General features: G+C 42.9%; 1 protein-coding gene across 3 annotated transcripts in view; it reads right to left on the bottom strand.

Annotated features, from left to right (window-relative positions):
- Nucleotides 1-12,500, bottom strand: part of NGF (nerve growth factor) — a 203,565-nt gene that overhangs the window by 19,966 nt on the left and 171,099 nt on the right. The window lies entirely within an intron of this gene.

Here is a 12,500-nt window from a genome sequence, read left to right as displayed (position 1 = left end):
TTCATAACTGCCCTGAACAATCACATCAAGGTATTTCACCTGATCTGAGCTTTTTAGAGTTACTCCCTCCCAGTTTGTATTCAAGAATGAGTTTTATTACAGCACACGTAAGGGAATCTACACGGCCCATTTCATTTGTGAAAATGGAAGTGACAAGCTGAGTGTGACTATGAAAATTTCTCTCCTTGATGATACACCTTTTAAAAAAGGTCTTATCAGATATAACTCTAAGGATTCAGTCCACTGGCATAAGCTTGTTTGGCAAGTAAAATCTTCCCAGGTTGGTAGTGCTTTTCCATTCCCTACAGCAATTCTCTCCTCCTAATTCAATTCCAGTTCCAGATGTAGGGAAAACTTACTTCATGGAGACATCATACATAGAACAAATAGGAATTTTCAAAACAAGGGTGAGGATAATGGGAAGTGACCTCTGAAAAACCTATTCTAGCAGCTCTGATATGGTGAATGTCTGTAACTTTCGTATCTGTCATACAATATGTCCCTCAGAAGTCAATGTCAGAATTTCCAGCTAACACACCTGGGTGATTCTGGAAGGGAAACATTTCACTATCACTACCCCAAAACTGGAGCTTGGGCAGGAAGTGAAGTCTAGTTTATAATGTTTTATAACGGTATTTAATAGAGACCATGTCACAGCCACTCTTGTGTCATTTATAGTGACATTTTGGAAGAATGCACTGCACTCAGAGACTGGGTCAACAAAACCATGGGAAGATGATTTTCAAGGGATAAACAGCAAAAGTAGAGACAATCTGACAGCTGATGAAAGAAGTATTTTTTAGTCATGTTCTTCCCCTCTGCACTCTTAGCAAGTGAAATAAAGTAAGACACCTATGCTGATAGTCATAATCCTGTCAGTGCTACCCCTAGTGTTATTAATTTAGTCTTAGATGCCAGTGCACATCTGTGCAGTGTCAAAGGAATTCATCATGATTGGAGTAACTGGAATAGAAAACAGACAGATGTATCATCATTTGGTTTAAATCTGACTTTGTAGCAACCATAAGTGTAAAAACCAACTTCATAGAGAGGGACAATCTGTCTTTATGGAAGGTCCAGTATGGCATCCTAACTAAGCATGCCTACAGGTCCCAGATCCTTCTGGTTGACGTAACTGCAGTATTTTGAACAAATTGTATATTACTGGCACAGAGTGGATTCTATCAATGTCTGAAATACAAAATAGAGGTCCAGTGCTAAAAACTGGGGCTCACTATATTTCTTAAAAGAATAATGTCCGCAAGGAAGGTTTTGAAAACCTCTACTGAGGCCAGGAACTGTGACATTTTTTGATATATGTCATAGCTGCTAAAGGCTGCCATGCTAGCTTGATAATGTGGTGACCCAGCTTGGAGTAATAAAATTTGGCCAGATGCTACAGAACTTAATGAATGAGTATACGTAACTGCCTTTTGGCAGAATATGGTCAAATGGAAGAATATCACTGATTTACCCCTTTAGGCCTTTATGGTGAATGGTTCCTGTGGGCATGTAAAAATGTCCATTGTGCGGCTGGATTACACTTGGCTCCAGGCTATAACTGTAAGTGGAACAAAGCTGCTGTTAGGCAGTGGCCTCTGATGTCAGGATGTGTCTTCCCTCATGGGGAGTTAAGAGATTTTTTTTCACCCACTTTAGCTTCAGGCACTAGTCTTGCTGGTGTGGTTGGAACAATGGGAGTCATACTTGAGTCGGCCAGAATGGCACTATCAGAATTGCCTTCACCTCTACTTGCATGGATTTCAGGATAAATGTCATCATGGTTGGTAATGGGGGAGATTACTTAATCCCCTAGGATAGCACTGAGTTAGGATATGTCTGCTATAACATACCTATATTTCTATGCTGGGATGAGTGGGAAGAAATGTATGCATTTCAAATTGGTGAGGGAAGTGAAGTAGCCACAGACTGGTGCTTCCTACATCTGGAAGAGAAGTTTTGCCATTCTAATGTTCCAACTGGTGTTGAATTTGTCCCCATGCCTTTTACACTTTTCCCACTGTAATGTTCCTCCCATCCTAGGGAAGACTCCTCTAAAGTCAATGTGATCCTGATGACTAGCAGGGTAAAATGCTAAAGTTTTGGCTGTCCTGTGATGCTGACGAAGACATATAGCATCTTTATATTTTGGATAACTTGATGGGTTGTTTGTATCAAAATGCTCATGTGGTACAATGTTTATGGCTGTTGCTCAGAATCATATGTCTGGGACCTGTGATAATAAGAAGAAAGTGTACCACATGTGGAATACTCTGTAACCTTTTTTAGTAGCAGAAAGGCTTTACATGAAATGTTGAACAATGAAGGCACGCTGTTGGGTGATCATAAACTGTTACACTCCTGCATTTACAGTGCCACCTAATAAGTGCAGCAAATGCGACAAGGTGAAAGTACAGTTTTGTACCTACCATAAATGTAGATGTTCGAAGATCCACATTGCTGCAGTCCTTACACTTGGGTAGTCCGCTGTCCTCGGTCGGCCCGAATATCAAAGTATAAGGCTGACGTCGGTCAAGGCGCATTTGACTGACATCAGGACGTCAGGGTACAAATGCGCATGACCGACGTCATATCCTCAGTCTTTTCTTGCCCCAGATGTCAGAAGACCCTAAAAATAAAGGTCAAAACCAAAAGACAGCAAACAACCAACCAACCACCCTTGCACTAACTATATGTACAATATATACAATATACACAATATGTACAACCCAACCCACACAACCACCTCTAACTACAGAGGGGAAGGAGGGAGGGTAAATTGGACTGCAGCAATGTGGATCTTCGAACATCTACATTTATGGTAGGTACAAAACTGTACTATGTTCTTCATCTCACATTGCTGCAGTCCTTACACTTGGGTAGAATCCCAAAGCAGAGGTAAGGGAGGATGGCTAACTACAAGGAAGCAGGAGCTACCAAAATGCCCTGCAAAACAGCAGTGGCAAAACCAGCCCTGGATTTAGAGTAAAGTGGCAGGTGATAATGCCTAGAGAAAGTATGCACTGAACTCCAAGTAGCTGCCTCCAAAATATCCTTGGTTGCCACTCCCTCAAAAAGCTGTTGAAGTGGCAGTAGCCCTAGTGGAATGAGGCCTAATCCCAGCTGGAATCTCCTTGCCATGATGGGAATAACAGAAAGCAATGCAAAACCCAATCCACTTAGAAATAGTTTGTTTTGACACAGGCTTGCCCTGAGAACTCAAAGCAAAAGAAACAAACAACTGCTGAGACTGCCTGAACCCTTTAGTTCTGTCCAAATAATAACGCAACTGCCTGTGTACATCTAAAGTGTGCAAAATCTTTTCCCCTTTATTTTGGGGATTTGCATAAAAAGTAGGCAAATGAATAGTTTGGTTTAAAGCCACACTAGAAACCACCTTAGGCATAAAAGAAGGATTAGTACGTAATGATACCCTATCCTTATGGAAAATCAAGAAAGGCTCAACCGCCATAAGGGCCTGCAATTCAGAAACCCTTCTTGCAGAGGTAATGGCCAACAAAAAAGCAGTCTTCCATGACAAATATTTCAACTTAGAAGTAGCTGCAGGCTCAAAAGGTTGTAGAGTGAGTTTCTCCAACACAAAATTGAGATCCCAAGCAGGAGTAGGAGCTCTTCGTGGGGGTCTTATATTCTTTGCCCCTCTAAGAAATTGCTTGAACAAAGGATGAGAAAACAATGGTGGGTCGCAATCATAGTGAGCCGAAATTGCTGCAGCATGAACTTTAATAGAAGAAAAAGACAAACCTTTGTCTAGTAACTCAGTAAGATATTGAAGAGCCACACACAAATTAGGCTCAGAAACATCAAAATCTTTTGCTGCACTCCAAAATAAAAATCTCTTCCATTTGTCTGCGTACACTTTCCTTGTACTAGGCCTTCTAGCTTCCAAAATAACATTCAAAACTTGCTGAGGAAGTGGAGGCCCACTATGGTTCAAAACAGAATATGCCAGGCTGTTAGGTGCAGAGAGTGAAGCTTGACATTTAGCAAATGGCTGTCCTCCTGCGACAACAGGTGTGGAATCGAAGGCAAAGGCCATGGAGGCTTCCGTACCAGACTTCTCAGTAATGGGTACCAGTGCTGTCGAGGCCAATCCGGAGCTATTAAAATCATCCTTGGCTTGTCCTGTCTGACCTTTAGAAGTACCTTTGGGAGGAGAGGCAGAGGTGGAAAGGCATACACATGAAGATTGCTCCAATTGAAAGAAAGAGCATCCACTCTCCAAGCTGTGGGATGAAACCTTTTGTGCAAAACTTTGGCAGCTGATGGTTTAGTGGAGAAGCGAACAGATCTATGTCTGGAGTTCCCCATGACACTGTCAATTTCTGAAATACATGAGGATCCAATTTCCACTCGTGGGGATCCATAATTGCCTGCTCAACACATCTGCTAAGGAGTTCTGTGCTCCTGGCAGAAACCTTGCCTGAAGATTGAGCTGTAAACTGAGAGCAGTCTCCCACAAAATCATTGCTTGCCTGCATAGAGGATAAGAATCGTTCCCCTTGCTTGTTGATGTACCACATGACAGTTGTGTTGTCTGTTAGAATCAACACCTGCCCTGGAAGAAGTAATTCCTTGAAAGCTATTAATGCAAACTGGACTGCTAACATCTCCTTCATGTTGATATGTAGATGTTGTAGTCTGACAGGCCACTTGTTTTGTATCCACTTTCCATTTAGATGAGCTCCCAAGCTTTGTCTGAGGCATCTGTCGTTAAAATCTGACTCGCCTCTGGCCGGGTCACAGAGAGTCCCTTGTTTAGGTGACATTCCTGAGCCCACCACAAAAATTCCTTTTGAATGCAAGGTATTATTTGAATGACAGTGTCCAGATCCTGGCAGTGCTGTGTCCATACATTTTTGAGATACCATTGTAGCTTCCTCATATGCAGTTTGGCATTGGGAAGCACCAGAATACAAGATGCCATGAACCCTAAGGCTTGAAGGACTGTCCTTGCAGTCAGCCCGGACTGATGAGATAGTTGATGGAAGTAAAGGGATAGACTCTTTTGTTTGTCCGGGGTTAAAAGGCCATCTGGGATGCTGTATTCAGTCTTACACCCAGAAAGCACATGTCCTGAGAGGGTACTAGACTGGACTTTATTTCGTTCACAGAATACCCCAGGCATCTTAGCACTGCTATCACATATTCCAAATGATGAAGAAGCTCTTCCCTTCCTTGAGCCAGAATCAGGCAGTCGTCCAAATAAGGATAGATCTGTATTCCTTTTAGCCTGAAGAAAGCTATCACTGGAGCCAGAACTTTCGTGAACACTCTGGGCGCAGTAGATAAGCCAAAGGGCAATGCAGAGAACTGATAGTGAGAAGTCCCAGCTCGAAAACACAGATACTTCCTGCAACTTAGTCTGATAGGAACATGAAGGTAAGCCTCCTTGAGATCCAAAGTTACCATCCAATGATCTTTGCCCAACAGAGGTAAAAGCTGCTGCAATGTCAACATTTTGAACTTGGGAATGTCCAGATAAGTGTTGAGGATAGATAAATCCAAAATTGGTCTCCACGTGTTCCCCTTCTTTGGTACTAGGAACAGGCGAGAATAAAATCCTAGGCCCACTTCTGGCATAGGGACCGGCTGTATGGCCCCTATTTGGAGCAACAGAGAAACCTGCTTGTGAGCCTCTATTCTTTGTTGAGGAGGAACGTCTGGCATGCCTTTGAAAGGAGGCAAGGTATGGAAATAAAACCTGTAGCCGTGGTGTATGATATCTAATACCCATCTGTCTTGGGTAATTAAACTCCAATTTTCTTTGAAAAGTGCCAACCTTCCTCCCAAAGGTGCTGCCAGACAAGAAGGCTCTGGCAGCTGAAAAGGTAGGTCATTGGGTCTGTTTACGAAAGGACTGACCCCTGCCCTCACCCGAAGACTGTGCAGGAGAACTCCCTGTTCTAGGCCTGAAAGAGCCCTGAGCTCTGCCCCTACCACGTCTAGATCTACACCTAGACTGGGAATCATAAGAAGGATACGTCCACCCCTTAGTAGGCCAATTTCTACTAAACTTTGGAGGCTGGACCTGCAAAAAATCTTTAACAGTCTGCATAGACTTAGCTTTGTCTTCCATTTTCTTTAAAACTGCCTCAACAGGAGGACCAAACAACATGTCAGATTGTAAAGGAGCATCTAAAATCCTTGTTTTAACATGTTCAGACAAATTTTGATCCCTTAGCCAGGCGTGCCTGCGAAGAACTGACCCAGTGGCAGCCACCCTAGACGAGGCCTGTACAGCATCAAAACCACATTGCAAAGAATGCTTACCCACCTGTTCAGAAACATGTACTAAATCTTGCAACTCTTTACAATCAATACCTTCTGCCAGAGCATCAACCTTAGACTTCAATTGTGAAAGGAGATAGTTTTGGTATTTCAACATGTGAAACTGGCAATTCAAAGCCCTCATAGCAAGAGTGGAAGAAGTATAAACTTTCTTTCCTCATCTATCCAAGGCCCTAGCCTCTTTGTCTGCAGGAACCGGATTCTTAACAACAGAAGCCTTAACACCTTTAGGCCCCTGGCTAACAGTTTCTGGGTCTGCCCTAGGACTCTTAAAAGATACTTATGAGCTTCAGGCACCCTGTAATACCTATCCGGTTTAACAGGAGCAGGAGGCAAAGAATCAGGATTAAGAGAAGCCTCTGTAAAAACATCTTCCACTACATCCAAAACAGGAGGTATAGCCAAAGGCCTATGCTGGGGTAAAACAAAATTCCCTAAGCCTTTTCCTGGAATCAGAGAAGTCCTGACCTTCCCACTTAAAATGCTCCCTCATGGAATGAAGAGTTTCTGCAAAAGAAAAAACCTCAGGAGGAGAAGCAGAAGGAGTAGAATCATCCACATCAGAATCAGAATAAGGAGAGTACTCCTGCAAGTCTTCAGCCGAAGACTCTGAAACATCTGAAGCCTGCTCAAAACCCCCAGCTCAGGCTCCACCCTAGGTCTCTTATCAGGAGGGGCATAGAACCCTAATCAAAGTAATCAAATCTTCTGCCATTTTAAGCATATGCTTCTTGGGCACAGTTCCTGAAGAGCTAGGGGTAACACCAACTGAAGCTAAACCTGGCCTGCCCCTGGGAGAAGCCTTTGAAACAGAAGGAGAGGGCCTAGCCACCCTAGGAAGGGAGGGAGAATAGTAACTTGAGAAGCCCCCTCAGCCTGACTTGCCTCCTGAGAGGCCACATCTTGCAATAATAAAGTCTCACCCTGGGAACACAAAGAAACCTCCGGTGGAGCCACCGGCTCCACCGACACCTCTAAAGAACCGGCGTCCGGTACAGACGGTTCTTCTAGCCTAGGCTTAACTGCTTTGTCCTTGCGCTTCTTCGAAGCGGGCGTCGGAGCATCCGACGGCATTTTATAATTGCACCGCTTCCCAAAGACTAACCTTGCACAATCCAACCTTCTCTTTATAGTGCGTTTATTAAATCTAGCACAAGAGCGACAGCCAACAACGTCGTGCTCAGGCCCTAAGCAAGGAATACACAAAGTATGATAATCTCTATGCGGTATCTGTTTCCCACAAGAAATGCAATTATTGACTTTTTCTGACATCCGGTAAATCACTGAGGCAAGAAAAAACTAAAATATTCCCCAACGGGGTACTTAGCCAACTTTGAACTCGGTCTGAAACTTCGAAATCGAAAAATCTCAGAACGCCAACTGGCACTTGCAATGCTGCTTCTGCATCGGACCATGCGGCAAAAAAGACTGAGGATATGACGTCAGTCATGCGCATTTGTACCCTGACGTCCTGATGTCAGTCAAATGCGCCTTGACCGACGTCAGCCTTATACTTTGATATTCGGGCCGACCGAGGACAGCGGACTACCCAAGTGTAAGGACTGCAGCAATGTGAGATGAAGAACATCTTCATGTTTTGTGGAAGATCTTTTTCTAGACCAACTAATAGATAGTGAATCATCCATTGGAATCCCTTGATTTTCTACAGCAGTGGCTGGCTTGCTGCAGTGGATATATACTATGTGATCACATGGGGCCTGTAATGATTCTGAATGGTAAAGCTCAACTGTAATAATGACTGGCTCTGAGCTGAAAAGGAAAGCTTCTGTTGGACTGCCTAGCTGCTTATATATGGTAGCAGGTAACACTGAGATGCAGAGATCATATCAAGAGACAGACTGAAGAGTAACCAGGCAAAAGGAATACATGGGTATGTGCTGGTTCAGGCCACTGATATCTAGAAAGGATTTAAGGACCATGGTATTCTATGATAAGAAAGGATATGGTCTAATAATATAGTCCATGCTGGCCTCCAAGGAACCTTGAATGCTTATTTTTAAGTAGAGCTTTTGTGCCTCCTCCTTTTGAATCTATCTTTGATGGAGCAAGACATCTTGAATGGGCTGAATGCTGAAGGTGGAGGTGAGACTGAAATGGAGTGATTCTTCTGTGTTGTTCAGTCTTCCTTCCTTACTTGTTTTGGGTGATAGATAACCACTGTAATGACTGCCTACTGACGGACATTAGGAACACTGCAATCCTTTATAGGATTGCTCATAGCCTGATGAGTGACAACCATCTACCCTGGCCTTAGGGCTTTTGACATTATTGGTACTTAAAGCGGTTCTTCTTTTAACCAAAAAAGGTATCCGCTAAGAGTAACTACAAAAAAAAACACACACAGCTTGGCAGCTGCCAGCCCACAAATAACACAACTGCAGCAGGACAACAGAGAAAAGAATATGCATACCCATTATCTTTTCTCCGATGTCCTGTTACAGTTGGGGGCATTCTTAGGTTCTCCTTTTACATGCCCCTGCTGTGTTTGAAGTTTTCACCAGGATTAGTTTTGACACCAACTCCTTTGCATCCTGAAAAAGCAAATTTTGGAGGGTACAACTGTAGCCCTGCCCTTTCTCCTGGATCCATTTCAAATGGTCATTAACTTCTGGACTGAATAGCAGAGATCCCTTAAAGGGGGTGTTTATGAAGGTCACCATTGTATCTTAGATGTAACAGTACACCCAGTAGTGCCAGTGAATGGTGATGGCATATGGCACAGTGTGGACTTGCCTTTCAGTGACATAACTAAAACCATAACATTGCTAAGTGTAGGGAACACAGATGTCTGTGATTGGAAATATTTGGTGCACATAGACGAGTAATCCCATGATCAACACACCTAACACTTGGACCAAACAAATGCTTGGTATATTAATCTTGGTCTTGTCCTCGACATCGAGAAATGCAGCATAACTTCTTTTGGTAAGTCTAGCATTGCTACTGCTTACCATACAAAAATCATTCCACTTAAATTTGACACAGTCATAGGGACTTGAGTACATATGTTAATAACACTCGCTTTGGATCACCATGGCTCAGTGCTGTTAAGTCATAGCTCATCAAGGTCTAAAGAAGTTATAGTTCCACATTATTCATCCCTTAGTTGGTCCATAATTAAATATAATGCACTCTTCAGCATGTATTTTGCTAATAACCTAAATCTGCTTGAGACACCTCAACATTTCCTCTCTAAAAGATCTTGGGTCTTGGTATGCTTAGCTACTGTGACAGACTAACAGCCCTGTCCCTCTACTCAGTGTCATAGCCAAATCCTCAGGGCTGATATCTGTTTAGCCTTTTATGAATGATCCAACATACTTTAAACTGCTTCACTCATGGCTCGGTGATAGTGTCAGGAAGACTTTCTGTGACACTCGGTGAGGCCTTCACTGGTTCTTTGAGTGAAGCAGTTTAAAGTTTAAAGTTTCACGACTGCCTATCCTTCTACTGATGCTGCATGTTAAGGTTATGCTTGTTAAGGTTACCAGGGCAGTGTCCATACAGTGTCTCAACAGGTGTCACCAGGGCAGTGTCCATATGATGCCTCAACATGTGTAACAGTGAGGACACCAGCCTGAGTAGAATCAATTGTGCCCACTGACTTTATCTTAAGGAGGGATGCAGAAATTCTCATTTTCCACAGACACTTCAGAATTAATGTTTACTTCTATTCCTGAACATACCATCACGGCACCTTTTAAATCAGATCTCTGTCTGCTGCACAGCAGTAGAGATCAGCAGGGTCCATACCTCTCAGCTGTCCAGATTTTTGCCTATATTTATGTTCTGTAATAAAATTTCTGGTTTTCTTACAAATCTCTGAAGACTGAAGTCACTACATAATAACATACATTTGACAGACTTCATATCCTTCAGAAAAATGTATGCTAACATAAATTCTGTTTTTCTAGCAACTTTCTAAGCTTATAGGAGCAATATTCAAAATCTGTCCCTGTTTTGGGGCCTTTGTCCCCCCATTATTTCAGACTTTGTCCAGATTTCTTGTTCTCAAGAGGTTGAGGGGTATGGCAGGTTTTTTAAATGGAATAGCAGATACTGACGTACACAATCTGCTGATTCAACTTAAGAAGAAGAACCAATGAAGAGTGACAACTGTGGACTGTAGATCACGGCAGCTGTCTGACCCAAAGGTTTTTGAAATGACTATTGCCAATAAAACCTCTGCAAATACATACACCAGTGAAAATGCTGGCCTTCTTTTAAAAGCCAGAAAAAGAAACATTTGTAGAGGATGACACTGAGTATTAGAGGGGTGCAGATCTGAGAGCACTGCTAATTACCGGGGTGCAGATCTGAGAGCACTGCTAACTATGGGGGTGCAGATCTGAGAGCACTGCCAATTGCAGGGGTGCAGATCTGAGAACACTGCCAATTTCAGGGGTGCAGATCTGAGAGCACTACTAATTACAGGGGTGCAGATCTGAGAGCACTGCCAATTGCAGGGGTGCAGATCTGAGAGCACTACTAATTACAGGGGTGCAGATCTGAAAGCACTACTAATTACAGGGGTGCAGATCTGAGAGCACTGCAATTGCAGGGGTGCAGATCTGAGAACACTGCTAATTACAGGGGTGCAGATCTGAGAGCACTGTTAATTACAGGGGTGCAGATCAAAGAGCACTGCTAATTACAGGGGTGCAGATCTGAGAGCACTACCAATTGCAGGGGTGCAGATCTGAGAGCACTACTAATTGCAGGGGTGCAGATCTGAGAGCACTACTAATTACAGGGGTGCAGATCTGAAAGCAGTACTAATTACAGGGGTGCAGATCTGAGAGCACTGTTAATTACAGGGGTGCAGATCTGAGAGCACTACTAATTACAGGGGTGCAGATTTGAGAGCACTGCTAAGTACAGGGGTGCAAATCTGAGAGTGCTACTAATTACAGGGGTGCAGATGTGAGAGCACTACTAATTACAGGGGTGTAGATCTGAGAGTACTGCTAATTACAGGGGTGCAGATCTGAGAGCACTGCCAATTGCAGGGGTGCAGATCTGAGAGCACTACTAATTGCAGGGGTGCAGATCTGAGAGCACTACTAATTACAGGGGTGCAGATCTGAAAGCAGTACTAATTACAGGGGTGCAGATCTGAGAGCACTGTTAATTACAGGGGTGCAGATCTGAGAGCACTACTAATTACAGGGGTGCAGATTTGAGAGCACTGCTAAGTACAGGGGTGCAAATCTGAGAGTGCTACTAATTACAGGGGCGCAGATGTGAGAGCACTACTAATTATAGGGGTGTAGATCTGAGAGTACTGCTAATTACAGGGGTGCAGATCTGAGAGCACTGCTAATTACAGAGATGCAGATCTGAGAGCACTGCTAATTACAGGGGTGCAGATCTGGGAGAACTACTAATTACAGGGGTGCAGATCTGAGAGCACTACATCTTCAAGAAAGGGAAGACATATTCAGTCAGCCAGCAGTGGCAAATGAATATTATTCTACAATCTATGTCTTTAAAAACATGTGCTGCAAATATTTCTGTATTGGTCTCAAAATGCAATTTATTTATTAACTAGATTAAGTGGACAGTTTATGGTCTATTGGCTTTTGTCTTGTTCATCAGAAAGATATTTTTGACCATGCATGCAAAACTTATTTTCTCAAGATTTATCTCAGTTTCAGATTTAAGCTCAATACAATTTGAACTGGCTGATCGGTGCTGGTTCATTGTGCCTTGGCAGTTCAAAGTTTATCAGTGTCATTCACCAAACAACACTTATTTTATTCACTTTGCAGTGCAAAGTATCTGTATTTTCCTTTCTATGAAGACATTTCCTCATTTAAAATTGATGTTTAGTGTTCTTATTACAGAACTTCTCTAGTGTACTTCTTTTGTGGTTATCTATTATATCATAATAAAGAACATGCAGCAAGATGTTCCTGTCACAATCATTTATTTACTGTAGATGGCAATTAATTCAGGATAAGGTTTTGCATTACCATGCTAAGTACAGGTTCGTGCCAGCTCGGTTACTACACTGCTGCTACAGGTAACATTAGTAACCTTCCCTGCCTTAAATGCAAGACTTAATCACCTGTGTCAATTAAATCTATTGGTTACATTCAGCCTGGCATGCCAGTTAAGATGCTGCTAGTCCACTCTCTGAAGTTTACAGCTAAAATGTGTGGATC

This window comes from Protopterus annectens, chromosome 7.part0 (assembly GCF_019279795.1).
Source record: "Protopterus annectens isolate FY-2018-M chromosome 7.part0, PAN1.0, whole genome shotgun sequence".
In the NCBI taxonomy this organism is placed as follows: domain Eukaryota; kingdom Metazoa; phylum Chordata; order Ceratodontiformes; family Protopteridae; genus Protopterus; species Protopterus annectens.
The sequence above is the reverse complement of the archived record's forward strand: the minus strand, read 5'-3'. Positions and strand labels throughout refer to the sequence as shown.